The 17,338-nt window shown below is 36.0% G+C and overlaps 1 protein-coding gene across 3 annotated transcripts in view; it reads right to left on the reverse strand.

Annotated features, from left to right (window-relative positions):
- FSTL5 (follistatin like 5) overlaps positions 1 to 17,338 on the reverse strand; it is a 554,870-nt gene that overhangs the window by 432,187 nt on the left and 105,345 nt on the right. The window lies entirely within an intron of this gene.

Here is a 17,338-nt window from a genome sequence, read left to right on the forward strand (position 1 = left end):
CTGTAAGTCTTTCTGTTAACTTTACAATTACCTCATTTCAATCTCTGTAGGATTAGATAACTATAAAATATAAACTTCCTGAAACTTTGGGCAAAGACAGGGGACATGTGGAACATGTGTAATAGTGTCAACAATAAAAATAAATAAAAAACAATAACTTTTAAAAATAAAAATAAAATTCTACTCTACATTCCAATAATTTGTGACAAGTTGTGCTTAAACAATTTGAAAACCATTATAGAAATACTTCCCTTATGAACAATACATTTATTTTATAATATAGATGATTTATAAGAGACATTGCTAACTTATAAATTATATGTGTCAAGGTGAATTCAATTGACAAATTAATCACCTATTTCATAGAACTGAGATACTTTTTCAGGTAGGTAGGTTAATTTTACTTTGATAGAGACAAATAACAATCATTTTATTTTATTTTAACAAAATAACACAATTTTAGGTCACCTTAGAATTACCAAACACATTTTTTCAAAAACTGCGTAGAAATATTCTAAATCCAGAGGGAACCACAGTAAAACTGCTTCACTTTGTGTATCTCAAACCCTGTAATTATCCCACAGAGAGCTTTTCTTTTCTTCTTTTTTTTTGCAATAACTTTCAAATCTCTTTCTATACAATTGTAAGATATATAACTTAGATATATATCTTTTGTAGAGTCTGGTAACAGTTTAAAAGAGTACATTTCCATTAAAGGTTGGTTTTGCCGAAGAAAATTATGTCCAATACAGAGAAGATAAATTCATTTTTTAGTCTAAGAAACAGTTATGAAAATTAAGGAAATTCTAATTTCAGAAGGTAGAACTTCTCGATACCACATTATTTGACCTTGAGGCAATAAAAGTTAAATAAATAATAAAATAATAACCTCCAATTAAATAATGTAAATAAAAATGAAAACACTGTTATAAATAATGCTATAGTACATAAAACTAAAATTAGAATTTCGAGAAAACTAACATTATAGAGCAATAGTAAGAGGATATAGAAATTTCAAACACAAAATATTTATCCCTATATACTTCAATATTAAGCAAAAATCTTTAAATAAATTAATCTAAGTATTTAACATAACAAACTAAAATTGAGCAACAAAATACATTTAAATAGAATCACCATATGACCCACAACTAGCAGCCTGCCTGAGACAGACTGAGTTGTTCTGCAAACAGAATCTGCATTTGGAGTGTGAAAAAAAGTCCAGCTTAGGACAATCAGTATCTGTAACCCTTGTACTCAAGGTGGTCATGTGACATGGTTTGATTAATAATAAGAGAAATATAAGATAATTAAAAGTTGTGACCAACAAAACGAACCCTTGTTTTTTACCCTTCTTCATTTTTGAAGCACAGAGAGATGGCTGGAAATGCATGAGCCTTAAAACTGTAAGAATGAGAATCACATTCTAAATATGGCAGACAAAGAAAAAATAAGAGAATGGGGGAGGGTGGCATAGTGAAGTTGTTTCAGTTACCTACTTTGTTATGATGAAGAAATAAAAATAAAACCAATTAATATTAAGTTTCTATGAGATTTATTTTACAAATGGCTAATTGGATAGAGAATTAAGAAAAGACTGAATAGTAAAACAGAAACAAAAGAATTTCAAAAGTAAATAGAACTAATACAACAGTTAGATTCTTAAAAATGTAAACATATATTGTCTACTAAAAATAAGAGTAGGAGGAAACATAGACCAACAAAATATATGAAAACTGATATATGACACACAAAATGAGTTTACAAATATTATAGAAAAATAAAATTAAAAAAAATCAAAAAATATTTAGGGATGCATGCCTATCCAATCTCCTCAAATTAAAAAGAAGAATACTGACAGATTTTATCAAATAAAATTTGTATATTTCTGGCCCAGCCAATATAGTTCAGTAGTTGAGGATTGACCCAGGAAACAAGGGGTCACAGGTACAATTCCTAATCAGGGGACATGCCTGTGTTGTGGGTTCCCAGTGTGGGGCATGTAGGAGGCAGCCAGTCAATAATTCTCATCATTGATGTTTCTCTCTCTCTCTGCCTTCCTGTCTGAAATCAATAAAAAATAAATAATAATAAAATAAAATTTATATATTTCTGTTTCAAAAAATACAAAAAGAGAAGAAAATATTAACACATTTAACACAAAAAGGATTAGTTTCTATAATATATGTCATTACTACAGACATATAACACGTAGCTTAATGAAAAAATACAAATAATACTGACAAAATGTTTCATAGCAAAAGCTCAAATTAATATTTTAAAAAAGCTGATGCTCTCTAATGAAGCCATGCCTAGGTTAGATATTGGGGGGATGAGAGAGACATGTGGCAAAATCCATGGCCATCCTTTACCAATCAAAAAGAGTAAGTCCTCTGGCATAAAGTAACAAATTTAAAATACCATAATATGTAATGTCCATCATTTAAAAAAAATACTATTAGTGAGATAGAATTGATGAACAGTTAACTAAGTATATTTAAAGTATACAATTTAAATTGTTCTATAAAAATTTATACATTAAAAAGTTATAAATTAAAGTATAATTTTTAAGTCATCATCTCTTCTCAAATAATATGACTTCTCATCATTGACCTTAAAGTATGAGAACATACATTTTTAATATAATATATATATATATATATATATATATATATACATATATATATATATATACATCTTCATATTTCTAGCTTTAAGGGATTGTTGAGGTTCATGGATATGTTAACATAAATTTTTATCAAAATTGAAATATAATATTCAAGGCTTCAATTACACATGTCAATTACAGCACTCTAGTTACACACACTATATTAGGTTGCTTAAGTTGGCCTACAGCTCAATGATGTTCTTTCAATTTTTTTAAACTCTTGTGTCTATCTTTGTTATGATTTGGATAATTTTTATTAGTATGTCTTTAATGTTAGCAATCTTTTTTTCTGCAGTGTCTGACTCACTATTAATCCTGCCATTGTATTTCATAGCAACATTGTAGTTTTCAAAATTAAAAGTTCAATTTTGGTTTTAGGTGTATCTTCCTTATTTCTAATTATACCTCACATGTTTCCTATAGTTCCTTGAACTTATGGAATCTATATATATAAAAGCCTAAGCGACTGTTACAACCAGATGACCAGCCAGTAGCTATGATTATGCACTGATCACCAGGTGGCAGACACTCAATGCAGGGGCTGCCCCCTGGTGGTCAGTGCACTCCCACAGCCAACCTCCCACAGTGGACCAACCTCCTGCAGTCCCTCCCCACAGCAGTCAACCTCCTGTGTTCCCTCCCCGCAGCCAGCTGACCTAAATCAGCCCCAATCACTGGCCAGGCTGAGGAATCCCACCTGTGCATGAATTCATGCACTGGGCCTCTAGTATAGTTATAATTTTCTTTTTTCTTTTTTTTTTTCTTTTGAATTGGCATGGCTGGGTTCTAATAAAACTTTATTTTTTTCTTTTAATTCCTTTATTGATTAAGGTATCACATATTTGTCCTCATCACCCCATTCCCATCCCAAACCCCTCCCCACGCATGCCCCCACACCCCTGTTGTCCGTGACCACTGGTTAGGCTTATACACATGCACACAATTCCTTTGGTTGATCTCTCCCGCTTACCCCCACCCTCCCCTACCTTCCCTCTGAGGTTTGACAGTCTGATCTATGCTTCCCTGCCTCCGGGTCTGTTTTTGTTCATCAGTTTATGTTGTTCATTATTTCCCCTAGATGAGTGAGATCATATGATACTAGAAATACCCTTATAAGAACTGAAAATGAGACAAGCAATAATGGTTATGCTGAGAGGCAAATGAATCAGTCTGTAGTGAGTTTCTTTCTGGGCCAACAGTTCTTTTGAGTCCCAATTTCAATATCAAACAGTTCCTTATGTGTACATGTCAGCAATGATATTTCAGTTCTGGATGGTGGACAAATGGTGGTAATACAGGTCCGACCCTCTCTGGTGTTGTCCTGGGCAACTAATCCCCATATCTAGTAACCCTAATCATCTCTTTCATGGGTTGGTTTTAATTTATATTTATTCTCATAGTTGAGTTATACTTTACTGATTCTTAATCTGTCTAGTAAATTTTGATTGAATAGAAGGCATTGTGCATTTTTCCTTCTGTGGGGCTTGATATTTTTGTATTCCTATCAATATTACTGAATTTTACTTCTGGGATGTAATGAAGTTGCTTGGAAACAGTTGGATCCTTTTGCAACTATCTTTTAAGCTTTGTTTAACTTAGTACTAAATTTGGCTTATTTCTCATACAAAATGCTTTTTCCTTCTTGAATTGCAAAAGATTCTACTTTGAATGGTAGGAAAAGGAACTAAACCTAGTCCTATGAGAGCTCTATAAATTGTTCTTTCTAATTCCTTCAACTTCTTTCATCCATTACAGATTTTCTCACATGCTTGCACTGTTCAGAAATCAACTGAAGCCTCAAGAGAAAAATTCAGCACATATCCAGACATCCAGATTTCTGTTCTTCTGTGCAGTACTCTACTTTCCAGTACTTTATCCTTTAAACTCCAGCTGCGTTAGCCTCTCCAGATTCCAGCTCTGTTTCTTCAATTCAGGAAACTGCTGGGTTCTTTTAAATATCCCTTTCACTGCACCATGGTCTAGCAACTTCCCAGGCTATCACTGGGGTCTAGCATAGTTACCATGTTGTTGATTGCCTGTCTCTCAGAAGTCATTGTTTTTTGTTCCTTAATGTCCAATGTCTTAAAAAATTTGTTTCATATATTTTGTCATTATTTTTTAGATATTTCAGGTAGAAGGCTCAATCCTATCCCTGTTCCTTCAACTTAATTATAAGCACAAATATTGTAATGGAGCTTGAATATGTAATCTTATAAAACTACTAGAAGCCAGATACACGAAATTCGTGCATGGTGGGGGGTTGTCCCTCAGCCCAGCCTGTACCCTCTCCAATTTGGGACTCCTGGAGCTATGTCCGACTGCCCGTTTAGGCCCGATCTTGGTGGGATCGGGCCTAAACGTGCAGTCAGACATCCCTCTCACAATCCAGGACTGCTGGCTTACAACTGCTTGCCTGCCTGCCTTCCTGATTGCCCCTAACCACTTCTGCCTGCCAGCCTGATCACCCCCTAACCACTCCGCTGCAAGCCTGGTTGATGCTTAACTGCTCCCCTGTCAGCCTGTTTGCCCCCAACTTCCCTCCTCTGCCAGCCTAGTCACCCCTAACTGCCCTCTCCTGCAGGGTTGATCACCTCCAACTGCCCTCCCTTGCAGGTTTGGTCCCTCTCAACTGCCCTCCTTTGCAGGCCGGGTGCCTCCCAACTGCCCTCTCCTGCTGGCCATCTTGTGGTGGCCATCTTGTGTCCACATGGGGGCAGGATCTTTGACCACATGGGGGCAGCTATATTGTGTGTTGCAGTGATGATCAATCTGCATAGTACTTTTTTATTAGATAGGATAGAGGCCTGGTGCAGGGGTGGGGGCCAGCTGGTTTGCCCTGAAGGGTGTCCCGGATCAGGGTGGGGTTTCCCTTGGGGCATGGGGCAGCCTGAGCGAGGGGCTGTGGTGGTTTGCAGGCCGACCACGCTCCCTGGCAACCCAAGCAGAGGCCCTGGTATCTGGAATTTATTTTCCTTCTACAATTGAAACTTTGTAGCCTGGAGTGGAGCCAAGCCTGCTGCTCCCTCCGAGGCCGGCAGCCATTTCTGTGCAGTTAATTCACCTTCTACAATTGAAACTTTGTTGCCTTAAGTTGGTGGGCCTGGCCAGGGTGTGCGGAAAGTTTTGCTTCCCCTGTTGCCACCAGCAACCCTGGCCTGCTCTCTCAAGCTCCATTCTGCCGCCATTTGTTTGAATTTGTTTACCTTCTATAATTGAAACTTTGTAGCTTGAGTGGAGGCTTAGGCCTGGCAATGGCATGCGGAAAGCTTGGCTTCCTCTGTTACCTGGGAAACGTTGCTCTCTGTGGCTATAGCCATCTTGGTTGGGGTTAATTTGCATACTCGCCCTGATTGGCTGGTGGGTGTGGCTTGGCTGGTAGGCGTGGCTTATGTAGCGGAGTGATGGTCAATTTGCATATTACCTATTTATTAGAGAGGATTATTTTATGCCAAGTGACAAGACCTATTTTTTGCAGTATGGTCTGCAAAGACTAATAACTTGCAATAAAATATACCCATTTCATTACATCTAAGAATTCCCCCTATTTTAACATGGATGGAGTAATTTAATTTACAGGATTTTATTTGTCATTTTTGTAGTATCTAAATAAAGTCTTACAATGAATGAAATTCTACATTCAGTGTAAAATCATTATTTAATGCATAATAACTACATTTTATGTTAAAATATGTAGATCCTTACACAACAGAAATTATAATAACAATTGAGATAATATTAATAGCAAACAAATCAGGCAAGCTGTAAAGTTAGTATACTTTTGTAATGTGAGTAACACCATACTACATTAACAAAAAGTAACATATTGGGAGAAATACCATATATTTAGATTAGAGATGTTTCTTGGTATACAAATGATGTGGGAGATTTTGTTTTTCAATAATGTTTCTATCCTCCTGAGTTTTGTGCCCTAAAATTTATTGGGTGAGAATTGGCTGTCTGAGAAAGCTAATTCAGAGGTGTGCTATTGAATTAGCCTTTAACACAAACAGTAATTCACTAAGTGCTGTCCTGGTTGCCTAGAAGAATGAACTATGCTTTAAATTTACATCTAGGGAGCAGTTTACACAGAAGACTAATTCTGGCTTCCTCTAATGCTCAGCAAGACAAAGCTAGCATTTCAAAGTATTCCCAGACCCAAAATAAAACCACATGGAAACACCAAATCAAGCAAAGTAAGGCAGATATGCACTTATTATCTACAATGTAATTAAATAAAAACAAGTTTCACACTTTAATGTTCAGTTACCTTATTTCCGTCTTCCGTATTTAGTCCTATCTTAAAACATAAGTAGGGATTGACATATACAAAATTTTAATACTTTCTAACCAGTGAAATTTATATATATATATATATATATATATATATATATATATATATATATATATTACAAAGTAAATGAATATCAGGATGATCAGGCTGTGTCTAGCTAATAAATTTGTTTTGTCATTATGTAATATGCTATAGAACTGGCTAAAAATAACTGGGAAATAACAGCTTTCAAATTACTAACTACTAGAGGCCCAGCGCACGATTAAATCATGCACGTGTACGGTCCCCTAGGCCTAACCTACCTTCAGTGCCATGTCCACCACCCTGCAAAGCCTCACACACTCCACAGATGCTGCCAGTGCTCTGAGACGCTCCAGATGTCCCACCTTCCATGGCCGCCGCGGGACCCATCAATGTACCTCCTGGTGAGTCCGGTAGTTGGTCGTGACACTGTGACATCATCACGACCACAGGACTTTTATGATATCCTATCTAATAAAAGAGTAATATGCAAATTGACCATACCCCACAACACCCACCAGCCAATCAGGAGTAAGTAAACAAATTAACCCAACCAAGATGGCTATAGCCAAAGAGAGAGCAGGAGGCTTGGGTTGCCCCCAGTAATGGAGGAAGCCAGCTTTCCACCTGCCCTGGCTGGCCCAGGCCTCCACTCAAGGCTACAAAGTTTCAATTATAGAAGATAAATAAATCCCAACAAAAATGGCGGCAGCCACTGAGCTGGAGAGAGCAGGAGGCTTGGGTTGCCCCTGGCAATGGAGGAAGACAAGTTTTCTGCCTGCCCTGATGGGCCCAGACCTCCCCTCAAGGCTACAAAGTTTCAATTATAGAAGATAAGTAAATCCCAACAAAAATGGCTCCAGCCATGGAGCGAGCAGGAGGATTGGCTCTGATCAAGGCTACAAAGTTTCAATTATAAAAAATAAATAAATCTCAGATACCAGGGCTTCTGTTTGGGTCACTGGGGGGTGTGGCCACCCTGAAAACCACCACAGGCCCCTCACCCAGGCTGTCCCACGGCCCAAGGGAACCCTCACCCTGATCCAGGACACCATTCCGGGCAAACCAGCAGGCCCCCACCCATGCACCAGGCCTCTATCCTATCTAATCCTATCTAATAAAAGGATAATATGCAAATTGACCATCACTCCACACACAAGATGGCTGCCCCCATGTGGTCAGAGATGACTGCTCCTATGTGGACACAAGATGGCTGGCACAAGATGGCCAGCAGGGAAGGGCAGTTGGAAGGGACCAGGACTGCAAGGGAGGGCAGTTGGGGGTGATAAAACCTGCAAGTGAGGGTAGTTAGGGGTGACCAGGCCTGTAGGGGAGGGCAGTTAGGGGGAATCAGGCTGACAGGGGAGCAGTTAGGCATCAATCAGGCTGGCAGGAGAGTGGTTAGGGGGTGATCAGGCTGGAGGCAGAAGCAGTTAGGGGGAATAAAAAATGCAAGCAGGCAAGCAGTTGGGAGCCAGCAGTCCTGGATTGTGAGAGGGATGTCCGACTGCCCTTTTAGGCCCAATCCTACCTAAAAGCAGTCAGACTTCCCTTGAGGGGTCCCAGATTGGAGAGGGTGCAGGCTGGGCTGAGAGACACCTCCCCTATGCACGAATTTCCTGCACCAGGCCTCTAGTAGATAGATAATACTTTCCTTGTGTATATCAATGTTTGCTATTTATTTCAAGACACAAGTGAGCCTCTTGTGTCTTGAAATAAATATCTGCTTTCAATCAAATACAAACCTCAATGTTCAATTATGAATAGGAAATCTAAGCTTATAATCTAAGACTGGAAAGACTCATGAGTCACAATGTAAATAAATCAGGGAATGCAGTGAGTTCATCTGTAAGTGAATATGAAAATTTTAATTTTAAATTATTGTTCTACATATATATCTTACTAAATATAACCACTTGGTAAAGATTTCTCATGCATACTCTTTTGATTATATGTGCTTTTAATTTGTTTTATTTTGTTCTTTATTTTGAAAAAAAATTAACTTGAAGAGATAACTTTGGTTATAATAGATCTTAAAGTTTTAAATGATACTGACAATTGTGACACCTGGTAATTATTTAACAGGAAAGGAGCAAAGAACTAGATAATAAAGGCATGACATTTATACAGCTTTGCTGCAATTTAACACTCTCCAGGTCTATCAACCACAGATCAATGGAGAAGGGACTGGAAAAAGGCAGTTTAGATGCATGCCCAGTAAGTTCTGGGTGACATGGGAAGATGCTTACCTGTCAATCACACCTAGAAACAGGTAACTGTCACAATAGGCATGGCCACTGAAAGGGCATGGAATCTGAGATACATAGATCCTGAACAAACAGAGTTTTGTTCCCTCTATTGGCTCTCTTGACTCTCTGGTGCTCTAGCTTGTGGAGTTCCCATGCTCTGCACTCACTGACCTGGTTCAAAGTCATGTGGACCCCACACAATGGACTGATGAACATTAACTAGCCTGATGCTACATCAGATTGAGCTCTACCATGGAACAGAAATTCTGGACACTGGCTCTGCTTCTAGCACTACTAAAGCTGTACATTTTTCCAGGACTGGATTAAGGGAAATGGGACTATGAAAAACAAGAAATATAATTCCATGCAAATAAAGACCACTCATATCCTGTGTGAGTCTTAGAAAATTCTTTATCTCAAAACATTGCAAGAACCCCACTCCCATGAACAATGGAGGAATTTCATCTATCCAATCCTCCAGCAACAATACTATTGCATAGTTATTAACTTTACTGGTATCTTGACCATAATGAAGTAATAAGGAAATAAATAATGTATTAAATACTTCACACTTTATCCTGGATGGAAATATATATATTAGAGGCCTGGTGCACAGATTCGTACACCAGTGTGGTTCCTTGGCCTGGCCTGCACCCCTTTGCAATCTGGGACCCTTCGGGGGATGTTGGACTGCCGGTTTTGGCCCAATCCCTGCAGTCCAGGCCGAGGGACCCCGCTGGTGCATAAATCCATGCACCAGGCCTCTAGTATGCATATAAGACCTTTGGTTATCTCTTCCCACCCTCCCCTCTTCCCTCTTCCCCCTGAGATTTGTCAGTCTGTTCCATGTTTCCATGCCTGTGTATTGAGCATCTGTCCCCTGGTGGTCAGTAAACATCATAACTACTGGTCAAACAGTTGCTTAGGCTTTTATATAGATAGAAATATATGAATACACACACATATACAAATTATTCTGAGAGCATTCTCTCTTTATTGAATAGAACTCACTTTATACTAAATTGAAGTTCTCTTAACCTTAAAAACTGTCTTTACATTTCCCAAACTGACCGTTAGAAAAAGATAACTCTATGGAACAGCACAATATCAACATCTCCCAAGTAAAAATGTGGTGGTGATTAGCTTTTTTAAAATTGTAAAACCAAGTTAACACCTCAAAAATAATTAAAAAGATGTATTTCCTTCTAATTTCAATTAACAATAGTATCATTATTCTTATCTTTATTGCATGACCTAATCCCACCATAATTATTAAAATTCATAAATCAGACATTATTTATTTGCTTGATTATCCAAATTGGGTGAACTTATGTAATTTTGAACAAATTAATTATCTACCACCAATTTGACATGTATTTTAATTATACTAAATAGAGTAATATGTGTTAACTATATTATAAATGTTAATATCAGATCATATTGTATATTTATTGCAATAGAATCTTTTTATTTTATAAAAAGTGAGTCCCAGATACAGAAAAAGTCAAATATGAGCAAAACCTAATCTAAATATTTGTATACCCTACTCTCAAATGTAAAAACGTCCACAGTATTATTTGAAAGAAAGTTACAGAATAAAATTTGATGACTCATATAAAGATTCCTAAAGAGATTGTAAGCCCCATGAGAGTAGAATCCCACTTATTTCTTAAAATATTTTTCTCAGAACCTAGCATTATGTTTAATGTGTAATTTTATGTAAATCAGAAAATATTTTCTGCTTGCTACTCTAGCCAAGGCTGTTCTTTTTCTAAAATTAAATAAATCTCTTTTCTTCTATGGTAACTCTCCAGAATACTCTAGTTTGTATCTTCCTGTGAACTCAAGAATAATTTCCCATTATGCTCATTTGAAAACTGAATTACAGGCATTGTATAAGAGCATCTTCTATTATTACCTTTACTGTAGGTTATCTGTCATTTAATTTTCACAATTTGATGCCCTGTCCTTTTAGTTTCTCTAAGGTAGGCACCATGAGTTATATTTAATTTTGCCAGTGAGACAGCTTATTAACTGAGCCCTTAATACTTTTTAAACCACATCTATTTAGATAATCACATGTGCAATTTCAGGCATGGTCATAGAACTAAAGAACTTTCATTTCCTAAGGCACTTGAAGGACTCTCATTTAAACACATTCATACTCCAGTTGAGGAAGATTGATATAAAAATTGTATATGCTAGATTTGTGATTTTGAGATAAGAATCCATTTTTTTTTTCAGCTAGCTCCCTATTATAACCATGGATAAAGTAGCCATTCCTCTGAAAGCTGAACTTTACCAACAGCAGTATTATTTTTATAACTAGATATATGTAATTAATAAGTATTGTCCGCTTACTATATAGAAATAATTATTGGAAATACTGTTTAAATATATGTAATTTTTACTAACAAAAATATTTAGAACCCAGTAAAAATTATTTTAATTTATGAGAATATTTCAAGGGAAGAAAAAAGTGTGTGTGTGTGTGTGTGTGTGTGTGTGTGTGTGTGTGTGTGTTGGCTTTGGGGTTAGACCTAAGTGTGAATTACAGCTCTGCCATTTGCTAGCTATAATTTGTTCAGCTCCAATTTACTTACTAGTAGAGAAGGAATACAATAACTACCTCACAGACTTGCTGTAGATTAAATGAAATTATTAAAGTAAAATGTTATACAGAATACCTGAATGCAATACATGATAGTGATTTTCTCTTTTCCTTGTACTTTCTGTAAATGGATACCAAATAACTATAAAATACAAAGTCTTCCTTTGTTTTAGCAAGTTCATATAGGCACCCCAAAGACACAAAAATGTTCTTTATATAAAATGATACATTTTTAAATCCCCTATATATTGTATATACTTAGAAGAAGACTTTTTAAGAAGTTTTTTTTTAATTTAAAACAATAAATCAAAACAAATCATGCACAGCTAGTCTCCTCATTTGCAGGGATATTTATTATACACTGTATAATGCATGTTGTGACTGAAATGCTACAGCAGCCATGGTCACTCCTTCGATTATTGAATTCCCTTTTAATAAATGTTCAATTTTAAAGACTCAGTTTAGGAAAGAAACTTTAATTAGATTATATGCTTGAATATTCATATAAAAATACCATAACACATCTGCAATAGTGTCAACAATAAAAAATACCATAAGATAAAAAATGAGATTTCTTTTAACAGTATGCATTTATGAACTGTTTCTTTCAAATGTCTGACCTTTTGTGAGAGCTTGATGCAAATTTGTGGAAAGATTTCCTAAAATTTTACTTTTCCACTGAAGTTTGCCCAACCATTGTTTTCAACATAATGTGTATACTTATAATTATTATCATTAATGAATGACCTTGCTTAAGTATCAATATGATACTATACTATGTTTCACAATTCAGAAGGCATTTTTTTCTATTCATCCTTGACACATGTCTAATTGTAACATATATTGAGCAGTCATTTAAGCAATTTCTGAACTTACTAAAAGACTTTGAAAATTGGTTGGAATGGTGAGTTTATGAGAATATTTGCATTTTGTAATATATCTTCGTGAATTCTGAATTATACACAAATTTGTATTTCTTGGACAAAGGATATCAGGAAATATAATAAAGAAAAAAATTAAGCAATGTCATTTTTTCTCCAGTTTTATTTAAACTGTATGAATGTTAATAGTAACTACTCATACTTGCAATGATTTAGGCCCATACTGAAGTCTAATGTGTTCCTAAAATACTATTGATATCACATAAAAGTGCTGTACTAAGGGTGGTTTTTATGGTAATTTGAAGAACATCCCTAAGAGTTTGTTCTGGATTGGTAATCATCTGACTGAGGTGGAAAATTTCAAGTCGTATTTCACCTCTAGCAGAAAATGACATCTTCACACTTCAGCTCACTGATATTGGGTTTTGATTATTTAATTAATAGTCAATTTATCAAATTCTCTATGAGATTCTTCAGAGCTTAGCAGCAGCTCCTTAAACATGATTTTCAAATTACAAATAGAATGTTATGGTCTTCCTCTCAAAACCACATAATACATTGAAGCTCCATTATGTTAAAAAAAAAAATACAAGGCTTTAGCTATTCTAGAAAGTAATTATTTAATATTTACCTCAAATCTCAGGTCTGGCATATAGTAAAGTGTGAGATTTAATAATATCAAAGGTTAAATACTTTAAAGATACCCCGCCCCATGGTTTTTCTTTTTCTTATTACCACAGGAAATCATCTGATGGATTTTTGGTCAGTTTACTGGGCTCTTCAATGAAAACCGGTAATATTTAATTTATAGTGTTTGCTTCATTCTTAGTCTATAAATATTAATAACTTCCTGTGTTTGCCTTCTAGGAAGCAGCATGATAGTAATAGAAATTTGTGAAAAGTGGTTTCTGTTTTCTAGTTGTAAAAGTTACATTTTGGAATAAAGCACTTCCTAATGTTATAATCATATGGTCACAATTCCTCAGAAAGTTTTTCTCTGAGTTCCTAAAAAAGTATAATCATTTCTTTGAAACAAATAAGGCTCTCTTTAATTGTTGGCTCATCATTATATTGCTTTATTTTTTTCTGTAGCACCATGATGCTAACTTAATAAGAAAGCAATTGGAGTTGATGTAAATGATTCAGATGTCTCTTAAAGCTTTAACAGGTAAAGGAGAAATTAAACAAACATACATTAATTGTTTTGGTTATTTTCTTAAAAACACATGTTTATTTATAAGAATGTTTAAATTTTTACTATACCTTAGTCCTTTACATCTCTAGTCCATCCCCTTTTCACTTAACCTTAAAGTCCATTGGACATTCCTGATACCTTTCAAAATTACATTTAGAATATCGGGCATATGACCACTTTCTAGACACTTTTTTAAGTGCTGTAAATCCAAAGGACTAAAGATTAGGTCTACCCTGATTTATTTTAGGGACTTAGAACTTCTAACAATCTTATTTGAACCCAAAGGAAGCTCAATGAGTATTGATAACTTCACCTTAGAATAGTAAGTGAAATTTTTGTCTGGACTAGAGAGAAGGTGAATATTAATTGGTGTCTATTATCTTTTATTTCTGATGTAATGTGTGTATGAACAAACTATACTAGTATGTAAGCTCTAGGTCTTTAGGAAGACCAGATGGGATTTGTCTTGAGACATAGATTGGCTAGGCTCAGTAGAAATAAATTTAGGAGGAATGTAACCCACATATCTACTCTGAAGGCCATCATAATTTTTTCTTAAAATTAAATGATATGATATAAGCAAACGTAAGTGTGTTACAAAAATGTTAGGAGAAACTGGTTTAGGAAAAATATATCTTAATCATTAGTTAAGTAACTGAGTAATATCAATTAAAAATGTAAAATATAATACAATGTTTTTGAAAAAGTGTAATTTTTACCATTGAAATAACTGATACAATCTATAAAAGAGATAAGAACACATGTATTTGAAAATCTGTATATTTATAAACTCAATGGATGCATGTTTTAATATATGCAGTACTGCATATAACTTACATGGAGAAATATAAGAGAAAACACGTGATTTTCCTCATATAGATATTTGAAACAGAAATCCCCAACTTAATAATTACATAAACCATGAGGGAAGAGGATATTAAAAATAAACAAGGGACCTCACAGGCATTCTAAAACAACTATTCATTTGATATCTTAATCTTCTCAAAAGCATTTTAGCCAAGCAGTCATCCCATCCATTTTTACATAGATGTTTACAACACCTGTTGTAACAAGCAACACTGCTAACTGCCTTCCAAATTCATCTCTAGCACATCCATTATTCTACCTAATACTGTTTGGTTCACATAGAGCCAAATATATTCACTTTGGCCTCTATTTAATAATCCTTTTGAATATTAAGAGAGGAAAAGACACTCTTGTCATAACAGACTTATATTATTATGCCTCCCACTAATATATACAATTCAATGCACACACACACAGGATCTTCTCTTCAAGAGAAATGTGTAAGAACTAAGAAACTACAAGTTGACTGTGAGACTTTTTACCACATTGATGGTTTCCTCTGTGTAAGTTCTAAGGGAAGACTTTGGGTTTTGAAAGTATAGGTCCAAATATCATGTGATAAAAGTAATCCATGTTGAGTCTCAATTTAATGTAGCTATTAGTTCATCTACTCTATAATATGATCCATTATGTGTGAGCACATAAGTTTAATTTATATTTTTCTACTACTTTACTGTTTCCTTTCCCTATATTTTTCAAGTGTTTCATCTGATTATACTAAAACTACTATGCCAATTTGTTGATGTTTATGGTTTCTATCAGAATTTCATGATATATAGAAATTTCACAAGCATTTTCTTAGTAACCTAAAAAGATGCAATTACAGAGTCACAAACAGTCCAAGCTTTATTTTGCTTTTATTTTGAAAGGAATGCATTTGTAAGAAAATAGTCTAATGCATTTGGGCTATTTTTATTACTGGGAGAGATGGGCTAAAACTAGAGATGTAGTATATATATAATTAAATATCACAGTTCTTTCAAGAAATTCAGCCTATAGGTGATTAAAAATTAACATTGTATTTTTCAATAGCAAAATGGCAAGCAAATGATTGAAGACATAAAGAGGAACAACCTGACATAAGGGTACTGTTAATAGAGATGTTGCCAAACTGGAACAAGCAGTGCAAGTCTGAGAAAATGATTAACAAATCATATGAAAATCATCTATCTAATATCAAATATTACCTTATATGGTGGTGAGTCAGCCAATTGGAAAGTAGAGTGGAAAGATAATAATTAAGGTTATGTTTATAGTCTGCAGGGCAGTTCATTTAAAGGGACAAATGATAGGATCAAAGGAAACTATATATATAAAGCCAGTGTCCATGCCAACCAGGACGACCAAACAACCGGTCACCATGATGTGCACGGACCACTTCTTGGTCCCTCCCCCCACCACCCACCCCGCCCTGCCCCGCCCCGCCCCGCAGGCTCTGATCGCAGCGTGGTGAATGGTGAATGGGGAACCAAGGTGAACGGAGCAGCAGGGCGGGACTGGTGAGCCGGCCCAATGGCGACCTCTTGGTCCCTCCCCCCAGCCCGCAGGCTCCAGGGAACCTTAGCCAAGCTGTGATCAGGGGACCACGGGGAACTGAGGCGAGTGGCAGTGGGGTGAGACTGGAGAGCTGGGCGAACAGTTGACCACTTGGTCCCTCCCCCTGGCCCACAGGCTCCAGGGAACCAGAGCCATGCTGCTGAGATCAGGGAACCACGGCGAACCAGGGGGTGGTGGCGGGGACTGAGGAGCGGCCAGAAGATGGCCCAGGGACCCTAACCGTGCACGATTTCATGTGCGCTGGGCCTCTAGTCAAACAATAAAAGAATAACTAATTATACCTGGCTGCAATTTTCAGCATCTGAGGGAAGATAAAAATGCAAGCGATGACTATATAAATGAGGACAGAAATCTGTCTATAGAAACATGAAAAAGAATTAGCCTGTAGAAGGGTAGACCACAGAATTGTTAGGAAGCACATAGAGATCAAAATATCAATTTAGGTATTTTGTTTTGGGAAAAAGATCAAGTGATTATACTTCTCACTGGGAAGTTAGGCTCAAGGGAAGAAAAGTACAGTGATCCAATATATTGCTCAAACCATAAAACAACTCTTCCCTCTATTTCATTGAAGCTAAAATACAACCAATTGTATGATTCACCTTTATTTCAGGTGCAACTAAGAAAAATAATGCCTATTCATATGGATGCAATACAGAATCCTATAGGGAAACAGAAGAGAGAGAACTTAGTCTCAGGATGAGTAAGGGAGGAGGGATTGATTTATGAGGGTTTGATATGTGTTTGGAAAATGTAATTAGTTTATTATTCATATAGTGTAAGAGAGTGAGTTTATGAGCCAAAAAGGCTGGTGGGGACAAGACTCTTGTGTTCTGGCTTCTGAAATATGAACTTGATTTTATGGGAATTCAAGAAAATTATTTGATTATTTTTTTAAAAATTAAGCACAGTTGTATTAATGTAGAAGACATTTTTGAGGAAGAAAAAGTGAAATAAAAGATTATTTTAAACTATTAAAGCAGTCTAGCCCTGGCCAG

This window comes from Eptesicus fuscus, chromosome 6, assembly GCF_027574615.1.
Source record: "Eptesicus fuscus isolate TK198812 chromosome 6, DD_ASM_mEF_20220401, whole genome shotgun sequence".
Classification (NCBI taxonomy): Eukaryota; Metazoa; Chordata; class Mammalia; order Chiroptera; family Vespertilionidae; genus Eptesicus; species Eptesicus fuscus.